The sequence below is a fragment of the Triticum urartu genome, unplaced genomic scaffold (assembly GCF_056163025.1).
Source record: "Triticum urartu cultivar PI428250 unplaced genomic scaffold, HENAU_Tu73 scaffold2, whole genome shotgun sequence".
Classification (NCBI taxonomy): domain Eukaryota; kingdom Viridiplantae; phylum Streptophyta; class Magnoliopsida; order Poales; family Poaceae; genus Triticum; species Triticum urartu.
In genome coordinates, this window is record NW_028260368.1 from 16,090,084 (window position 1) to 16,099,497 (window position 9,414).

The 9,414-nt window shown below is 33.0% G+C and overlaps 2 non-coding genes across 2 annotated transcripts; both read right to left on the reverse strand.

Moving 5' to 3' along the window:
- Nucleotides 1-2,543: 2,543 nt before the first annotated feature.
- TRNAL-UAG (transfer RNA leucine (anticodon UAG)) lies at nt 2,544-2,623 on the reverse strand. Its single transcript has one exon. It is a non-coding gene; the product is annotated as a tRNA-Leu (tRNA).
- Nucleotides 2,624-9,245: 6,622 nt separating this feature from the next.
- On the reverse strand, nt 9,246-9,319 carry TRNAR-ACG (transfer RNA arginine (anticodon ACG)). Its single transcript has one exon. It is a non-coding gene; the product is annotated as a tRNA-Arg (tRNA).
- Between the last annotated feature and the right edge of the window lie 95 nt (nt 9,320-9,414).

Sequence of the window (9,414 nt, forward strand, 5' to 3'; positions counted from 1 at the left end):
AGGAGGATTATAAATGGATAGATGTCTTCGATTTCCACTGGAGATTGGGAATCGATGGACTTTCATTAGGATCTATTTTATTGACAGGATTTATCACTACTTTAGCTACTTTAGCAGCTTGGCCAATTACACGGAATTCGCGATTATTCTATTTCCTGATGCTCGCAATGTATAGTGGTCAAATAGGATTATTTTCTTCGCGAGACCTTTTACTTTTTTTTATCATGTGGGAGTTAGAATTAATTCCTGTTTACTTACTTTTATCCATGTGGGGGGGGAAGAGGCGTCTATATTCAGCTACAAAGTTTATTTTGTATACTGCAGGCGGTTCCATTTTTTTCTTAATCGGAGTTCTGGGTATGGGCTTATATGGTTCCAACGAACCAGGATTAGATTTGGAAAGATTAATTAATCAATCATACCCTGCAACCTTGGAAATACTTTTATATTTTGGCTTCCTTATTGCTTATGCTGTCAAATTGCCGATTATACCCCTACATACGTGGTTACCAGATACCCATGGGGAAGCACATTATAGTACATGTATGCTTTTAGCGGGAATATTATTAAAGATGGGAGCATATGGATTGATTCGGATCAACATGGAATTGTTACCTCATGCTCATTATCTATTTTCGCCCTGGTTAGTAATAATAGGAGCGATCCAAATAATCTATGCAGCTTCAACTTCTCTTGGTCAACGAAATTTCAAAAAAAGAATAGCTTATTCCTCTGTATCTCACATGGGTTTCATAATTATAGGAATTGGTTCCATAACCAACATTGGACTCAATGGAGCTATTTTACAAATATTATCCCATGGATTTATTGGTGCTACACTTTTTTTCTTGGCAGGAACCGCTTCTGATAGAATGCGTCTTGTTTATCTCGAAGAACTGGGGGGAATATCTATCCCAATGCCTAAAATTTTTACCATGTTTAGTAGCTTTTCAATGGCTTCTCTTGCCTTACCAGGAATGAGTGGTTTTGTCGCAGAATTAGTAGTATTTTTTGGACTAATTACTAGTCCAAAATTTCTGTTAATGCCAAAAACACTAATTACTTTTGTAATGGCAATTGGAATGATATTAACTCCTATTTATTTATTATCTATGTTACGCCAGATGTTCTATGGATACAAGCTATTTAATGTTCCAAACGCAAATTTTGTGGATTCTGGACCACGAGAACTCTTTATTTTAATCTGTATCTTTTTACCAGTAATAGGAATTGGTATTTATCCAGATTTTGTTCTCTCCCTATCCGTTGACAGGGTAGAGGCTCTCTTATCCAATTATTATCCTAAATAGGTTTGCTTTTTTTTACTCGTCTGCTCTATTAATGCAGAAATAAGTAAAAAAGTATATAATGCAGAAATAAGTAAAAAAGTATAATTAGATCTATCTCGAATTTTTGAGAACCCTTTGATAAGGCGTTCAAGGGGTTCTCAAATAAAACATAAAAGTAAAAACCTTCATTTCATGAAGGTTTTATTTTATGTAATCATTTAGGTGTTAATGTAAACGAACCATAACTATGTAAGCCTATTCCTAATAGATTTATACCAAAATAACAAATCCAAATTATAAGAAATCCTATCAAAGCTATAAGTGCAGAATTCGTACCCTTCCAATTTGGATTTGTTCTACTATGTAAATAAATTGCGAATATGGTCCAAGTAATAAATGCCCAAGTTTCCTTAGGATCCCAATTCCAATAGGATCCCCAGGCCTCATTAGCCCATACTGCTCCACAAAGAATACCTACGGTTAAAAGGGTAAATCCTAGGCTAATGACACGATAACTCCAAGAATCCAAACGCTCCGTTAATTGATATTTGTAATAATTTGGAAATGAAGGGACAGAGGTTCTTTTTAAAGCACTTCTTTTTGCATAAAAATATTTAATATCACTAAAGAAAAATGTTTTATTTAAAACATTTTTTTTCTTTTTAGAAAAGAAATGGAAATTATTTCGAAATCTAATGATTAGAATAGCGGCAGATAATAAGGATCCGCACAAAAGAGTTGCATAGCTTAATAACATCATACTGACATGCATCATTAACCACTGAGATTGTAGAGCAGGTACTAGTATCGTGGATTGATGCATTTCAGTTAAAAGACCCGATGTGGCAAAGCCTTGCGTTAAAATAGTACTTGGCGTAGTTATTGTGCTTAAATCATTTTTAGAGTTCTGTATTTTAGGAATGGTATGAAGAATATACAGGGCCCATGAAAGGAAGATCAATGACTCATATAAATTACTTAATGGAAAATGTCCCGAGGAAGCCCAACGAGAAACTAAGAATCCTGTTATAGAGAAAAAAGTAACTATCATTCCTTTTTCTGACGAATCGCGTAATCCTCCAAGTTCACGAACTAATAAGGTTATAAAATGAATCGTAATCACAATTGAAATCGTTGAGAAAGAGATATGAGTTAGTATATGTTCTAAAGTTGCAAATAGCATAAGGGGAAGGTCCCATTACAAAATTGTAAATTTCGAATTGATTTCTAATCTATTGTATTCTTTTTCAAGAATGCCGCCACTCGGATTCGAACCGAGATGCTTGAGCACTGCTTCCTAAGAGCAGCGTGTCTACCAATTTCACCATGGCGGCTAACTTCAAATAATAGGTAACTTAAAAGAATAATAGCTATTATCTTGGGAATCGTCGATATTGGGAAAGTCCATAAAATTTAGGAACATTAGAGTTTTCATTAAAATAGACTTCGTTTGGTAGTATCGTTTCCATTTTTTTTTTTTACAATAAACTCTTGCTTTGCCCAATAGAAACACAAACACTGCTTGAAAGAGTTGGAACTTCTTTTTTCTAACTTGCAATTATAGAACTAATTTTTTCTAATTAATTTCCCCTTTACATTTTGAAAATTCTTTCAATACAATGAAAAAAATCCAAAAGGGTTTCTATTTAATGATGAAATTAAAATAAAATGGATAAATAGAAAAGGCTTTTTGGATTTTTTAAAAATTTCTAGAATGAAAGTCTTTATGCTCTTATTAATAAGATTTACTAACCTTATGATTTTGGAGAAGATAGGTGGAAGTTGTAAGTCCTATTGTAAGAATACTCCACTTTTCATAATTTTCCTAATAGAATATGAGGATTCTATTAGGAAAATTATGAAAAGTTCATTGATAGGAAAAGAATACTTAGCACACAGTATACCAAACAAAACTTTTTTTTTCTTGTATATATAAGATAAGAGGGGTTTTTTGTTCTAAGAATATTGTACCGAGTAATTCGACACATAAAAGTACATTCAAAGAAGAATCCAAATTATTAAATAATTGGAATTCTTTTTTGATAAGTCAATTCATATTATTCCAAAATCTTATTATTTGTTTGTTGCCCAGAAAAACCCTTTGGTTTTGGATGCTCATTACCGCTCGAAAATGATCTTGATTTTACTAAAGAATAAGATTGTACTATGGAAAAATAAGTCTTTTTCTTCCAAATATTTTTACGAATACGCTTTTTTGACATTGAAGTACGTTTTTTTGGAACTGCCATTCAAAAAGGAAATTACTTTTTTCTAGTTGTATGTGAAAGACATCTATTGCTGCAAATCAATCCTTCTTTCTTCTTTTTATTAGTATTTATACTTAGATACTGAAAGATACTTAAATTTTGAATTATTTTTTACTTCATTTTGTCTAATGCGGATAAGACAACAAGAATTTTTTAACATTTTTTCTTTATATATTTTATACTTTTTTTTTAATAATATAGAATATATAGAAGGGTTTCTCATTTAAATCTATTTATATCTATTTATATATCAAGTATACTCCATATATAGATATATGGTATGGAAGCCTATCCCCCATATAAGATAAGACGGGGGGATAAAAAGAAGGGAAAATGAAAATAGTTAATTAAGTTCAGAATGGTATTCCATAAAGGAAAGGAATTCCAATCAAAACAAAAAATACTGAGTCTCTTAAACAAGACATTCTAAAACTTAGGTAATTTATAGTCATTAGAATTTTAGTTCTATATGAAGTAAGGACTATTCGATAATTTCTTATAAACATAGGTTTTCATTGGAATTCACTCAATCAGTTAATTATGGAACAAGAGAGCTGTTTCATCTTTGTTTTAAAGAAATATAAAAATGAATTATGAATAGAAAGTAAAATGATTCCACTTTTTTTTTTTTATTTTTATAAATATCTTTATTTAGTTAATAAAATAACTTCGTTACCTAGTTATTTTATTAACTTTTTTAATTTAACCAACTAAACCCATTCTTAATTTTTAATTATTTCAATGAGATAAATTTTGGAAAAATTAAGAATTTCAGTATTTTTTCTTATTCTTTTTATTTATTCTTTCAGAAAGAGATAAGAATTGGTTTGGTGAATCGGAAACAATTTTATAGAAAAATTGAAGTAAAAATTGAAGTAAAAATTGCAATTTCTTTTCTTATGGAACATACATATCAATATGCATGGGTAATCCCTCTTCTCCCACTTCCAGTTATTATGTCAATGGGATTTGGCCTTATTCTTATTCCGACAGCAACAAAAAATCTTCGTCGCATATGGGCTTTTCCTAGTGTTTTACTCTTAAGTATAGCTATGGTATTCTCAGTTCAACTGTCTATTCAACAAATAAATGGAAGTTCGATCTATCAATATCTATGGTCTTGGACCGTCAATAATGATTTTTCTTTAGAATTTGGATACTTGATTGACCCACTTACTTCTATTATGTTAATACTAATTACTACTGTAGGAATCCTGGTTCTTATTTATAGTGATGGTTATATGTCTCACGATGAAGGATATTTGAGATTTTTTGTTTATATAAGTTTTTTCAATACTTCCATGTTGGGATTGGTTACTAGCTCCAATTTGATACAAATTTATTTTTTTTGGGAACTCGTGGGAATGTGTTCTTATTTATTGATAGGCTTTTGGTTTACACGACCAATCGCAGCGAGTGCTTGTCAAAAAGCTTTTGTAACTAATCGTGTAGGGGATTTTGGTCTATTATTAGGAATTTTAGGTTTTTTTTGGATAACAGGTAGTTTAGAGTTTAGGGATTTGTTCAAAATAGCTAATAACTGGATTCCTAATAATGGAATTAACTCTTTACTTACTACTTTGTGTGCTTTTTTATTATTCCTTGGTGCAGTTGCGAAATCCGCACAATTCCCTCTTCACGTATGGTTACCCGATGCTATGGAAGGGCCCACTCCTATTTCGGCTCTTATACACGCAGCAACTATGGTTGCTGCGGGAATTTTTCTTCTAGCTCGACTTCTTCCTCTTTTCATATCTTTACCTTTGATAATGAGTTTTATTTCTTTAGTAGGTACAATAACACTATTCTTAGGAGCTACTTTAGCTCTTGCTCAGAGAGATATTAAAAGAAGCTTAGCCTATTCTACAATGTCTCAATTGGGTTATATGATGTTAGCTCTAGGTATAGGTTCTTATCAAGCTGCTTTATTCCATTTGATCACTCATGCTTATTCAAAAGCTTTATTGTTCTTGGGATCCGGATCCGTTATTCATTCAATGGAACCTCTTGTTGGATATTCACCAGATAAAAGTCAAAATATGGTTCTTATGGGCGGTTTAAGAAAATACATTCCAATCACAAGAACTACTTTTTTATGGGGTACACTTTCTCTTTGTGGTATTCCACCTCTTGCTTGCTTCTGGTCCAAAGATGAAATCCTTAGTAATAGTTGGTTGTATTCGCCCTTTTTTGGAATAATAGCCTCCTTTACTGCAGGATTAACTGCCTTTTATATGTTTCGGATATATTTACTTACATTTGATGGGTATTTGCGTGTTCATTTTCAAAATTACAGTAGCACTAAAGAGAGTTCCTTGTATTCAATATCCTTATGGGGAAAAAGGATACCCAAAGGAGTGAATAGGGATTTCGTTTTATCAACAACGAAGAGTGGAGTTTCTTTTTTTTCACAAAATATACCAAAAATTCAAGGTAATACAAGAAATAGGATAGGATCCTTTACTACGTCTTTTGGGGCTAAAAAAACTTTTGCCTATCCGCATGAAACGGGAAATACTATGTTATTTCCTCTTCTTATATTACTACTTTTCACTTTGTTCATTGGATTCATAGGAATCTCTTTTGATAATGGAGGAATTGGTAATGGAATAGCAGAGTTAACCATATTATCAAAGTGGTTAACTCCCTCAATAAACTTTACCCAGGAAAGTTCTAATTCTTTTGTAAATTCATATGAATTTATTACTAATGCAATTTCTTCTGTAAGTCTAGCTATCTTTGGTTTATTCATAGCATATATCTTCTATGGATCCGCTTATTCTTTTTTTCAGAATTTGGATTTAATAAACTCTTTTTACAAAGGAAATCCTAAAAAAGAATTTTTAGATCAAGTAAAAAAAAATATATACAGTTGGTCATATAATCGTGGTTATATAGATATTTTCTATACTAGGGTCTTTACCCTCGGTATAAGAGGGTTAACCGAACTCACGGAGTTTTTTGATAAGGGTGTTATTGATGGAATTACCAATGGAGTGGGTCTTGCTAGTTTTTGTATAGGAGAGGAAATTAAATATGTAGGGGGAGGTCGAATCTCGTCTTATTTATTCTTTTTTTTATGTTATGTATCTGTGTTTTTATTCTTTTTTCTTTCTTAAGTTAAGGAATTTACAACAAGTCTCTTGCAAAAATAACTATCCTATCCCCTTTCTACAATCTCTCTATATCCTTGTTACATAAGGTAAGTATTGTATAATAGTTCGGTTTTCCGCGATTTTTTCCATTCCTCTGTGTAAATACCCTAATATGGGTTCACAATCAATAACATCCTCACCATCGAGAGTAACGATCAGTCGAAGAACACCATGCATTGATGGGTGTTGAGGGCCCATATTGACTATCATGAGATCTTTTCTTGTAAGCGGTAGACTCATATCCTTTCTTCCTTAATTCATTATTCCATGAAAATGGATTATTCCATGAATTCCTCAAAGCGAGGCTCATCAAAATGAAAAATCTAAGACTACTATAAGACTACTAAAAAAATAATAAAACAAGAAAAAAATTTGAACGATTAAATTACTGCTCCCGAATATTCAACTGACCGATTAATTTCTTATAACGTACTCTATTTTTCTTTGCCAAATAAGCCAGCAAACGTCGACGTTTTCCCAAAAGTCTTCGTAGACCTCTTTCCGATGAAAAATCTTTTTTGTGTAATTCCAAATGTGAAGCAAGTCTCCGTATCTTATTGGTGAAACTGAATACTTGAAATTCAACAGAACCCCTGTTTTCTTCTTTTTCTTCTTTAACCATAAATCCAAAAATTTTTCTACCTCCTTTCTTTTTCATGTATTTTTCTGATCAGGAAAAATACAAAATTATGTCAGTTATTTTGAAGTTATTCTAATCTCGTACACACACAAATTTGCAATTATTCATCTACTACTGGAATTTGGATTTATTTTATCGATGCAAATTGGATTTGGATAGAAGGGTACATTCTTTCTAATATTTTAGATAGAAGAAATGTTTCTTCTATCTAAAATATTAGAAAGAATTTTGCTGATTTATTTATTGCTATATGCAATTTATGGAATTGATACACCATTTAATTGATATCATTTAGCAAAATGAAACACAGCATATGCATCCATCTTTTGGCTCGAGAATTTCACGGGATAGAGATATGGTATAAGAAATAGACTATTAAGTAACTCTAAATGAATTGTGGATACATCTGTATCCTTAACATACTGAAACGATTGTCATTATTCGTATCAAACCAATAGCGATTCATACAAGCTAAATCTTCTAATCAATGGTGGGCCAATAATGAATTTTTTTGCATATGTATTAAGACGCTTGGCCTGATTTCGAAATTGTCCAGAGTTTTATATGTTGTTTTCATTGCAAAATGATGGGTCTCCTTCCATAACTTTCCAATTACGAGTACGAGAATTGAAAGACATGAAAATTCTCAATTCTCTACGGCGTCTAGTAGATAGAAACAAGAAAATCAGAAGAATCTTTCTCTCTATTCACTATCATTCCGCGTCTTCGACTTCTATTAGTTTCTTTTCTTCTTTAATGCAATAGCTATAGTTTGATATAAGAATCCATTTCTCAAAGTAATGGAAACCATTCTCTTATAGGAAATGGTTCGAAAATCGCTATTCCACCTTTTAGGTATCGTGAAAAGTGATACCTGTGAAGATCGTGCATTTCAGTCAAATTCAGATCCGTTTTTCGAGTCCATGATATAATATAACCAAATTGGATAGATCTTCCACCTGTTTAGCTAAGAAAGAATAGATACAGAGGTGGATAATAGATCGATATGAAGATCATGAGCTGCCCCATAATGAAATCGCCAGTAGTCGCGAATATCTCCTTCTTCCCTAATCCAAGATTGGAGAAAGAAGATCTAAGAGGGACCTATGGAGAATGTAGTCAGAAATCCATAATAGAGTCCGACCACAACGACCGAATTAATTATCCTCATCGAGAAACTTAGACTACTAAATAGAAAAGATTTGAAAATCATGGCATGGGTCTCCTTTTTTTCTTTCTTTAGAGTTTTCTATATGCACAATTTCTCGATGTTTCGATGAGAATTTCTTGACTTTCCATATATAGAAAGAGATAGACTATAAATGACATCTCTTATGTCAATAAGACCAAAGGGATGGATATTAAATGATAGGAAGTGCTAGGAAGTGAAATAGAATGAAATAGAGCCACTTTGGGCTTCCCTATGAAATGAGGCATGGAACGGAGCCACTACGAAGAAATTATGGGAGTTACGAAAGAAGCTTCGGACTCATATTGTTCATGGGTTGAGAGCGGGAGTTGAACTCTAGGAGGTCGAATCCCCCCTTGTTCCTCAGTAGCTCAGTGGTAGAGCGGTCGGCTGTTAACTGACTGGTCGTAGGTTCGAATCCTACTTGGGGAGATTTTATTCATTCTTTAATGTAAGAATTTTAATGTAAGAATAAAGAATTGAATTAAAGGGCTTGCTTTGACCCTTAGGAGTAGGTAACCCGTTCGCTATCCTTGTTTCTATTTCTATTGCATTCTATCTCATCGTATCACATTCTGTTCTACGATTCCACTTCGACAAAAGGAAAGAGCATACCTAAGTTCAATAGCTTTACGTCCGCTATCCCGATCATGATTTTCCTACCCTCAGGGGGAAAGTAAAGGCCCTTCCCCCTTTGGAAGGCTGTGGGCGAGGAGGGATTCGAACCCCCGACACCGTGGTTCGTAGCCACGTGCTCTAATCCTCTGAGCTACAGGCCCAGCTGTCTCCACTGGATCTCTTCCCGGGGGTACCCCTTCATTTCAGGTTAAGAAGATGGGAAAGCGCCTTTCTCTCTATAAGAACAGTGCGTTCC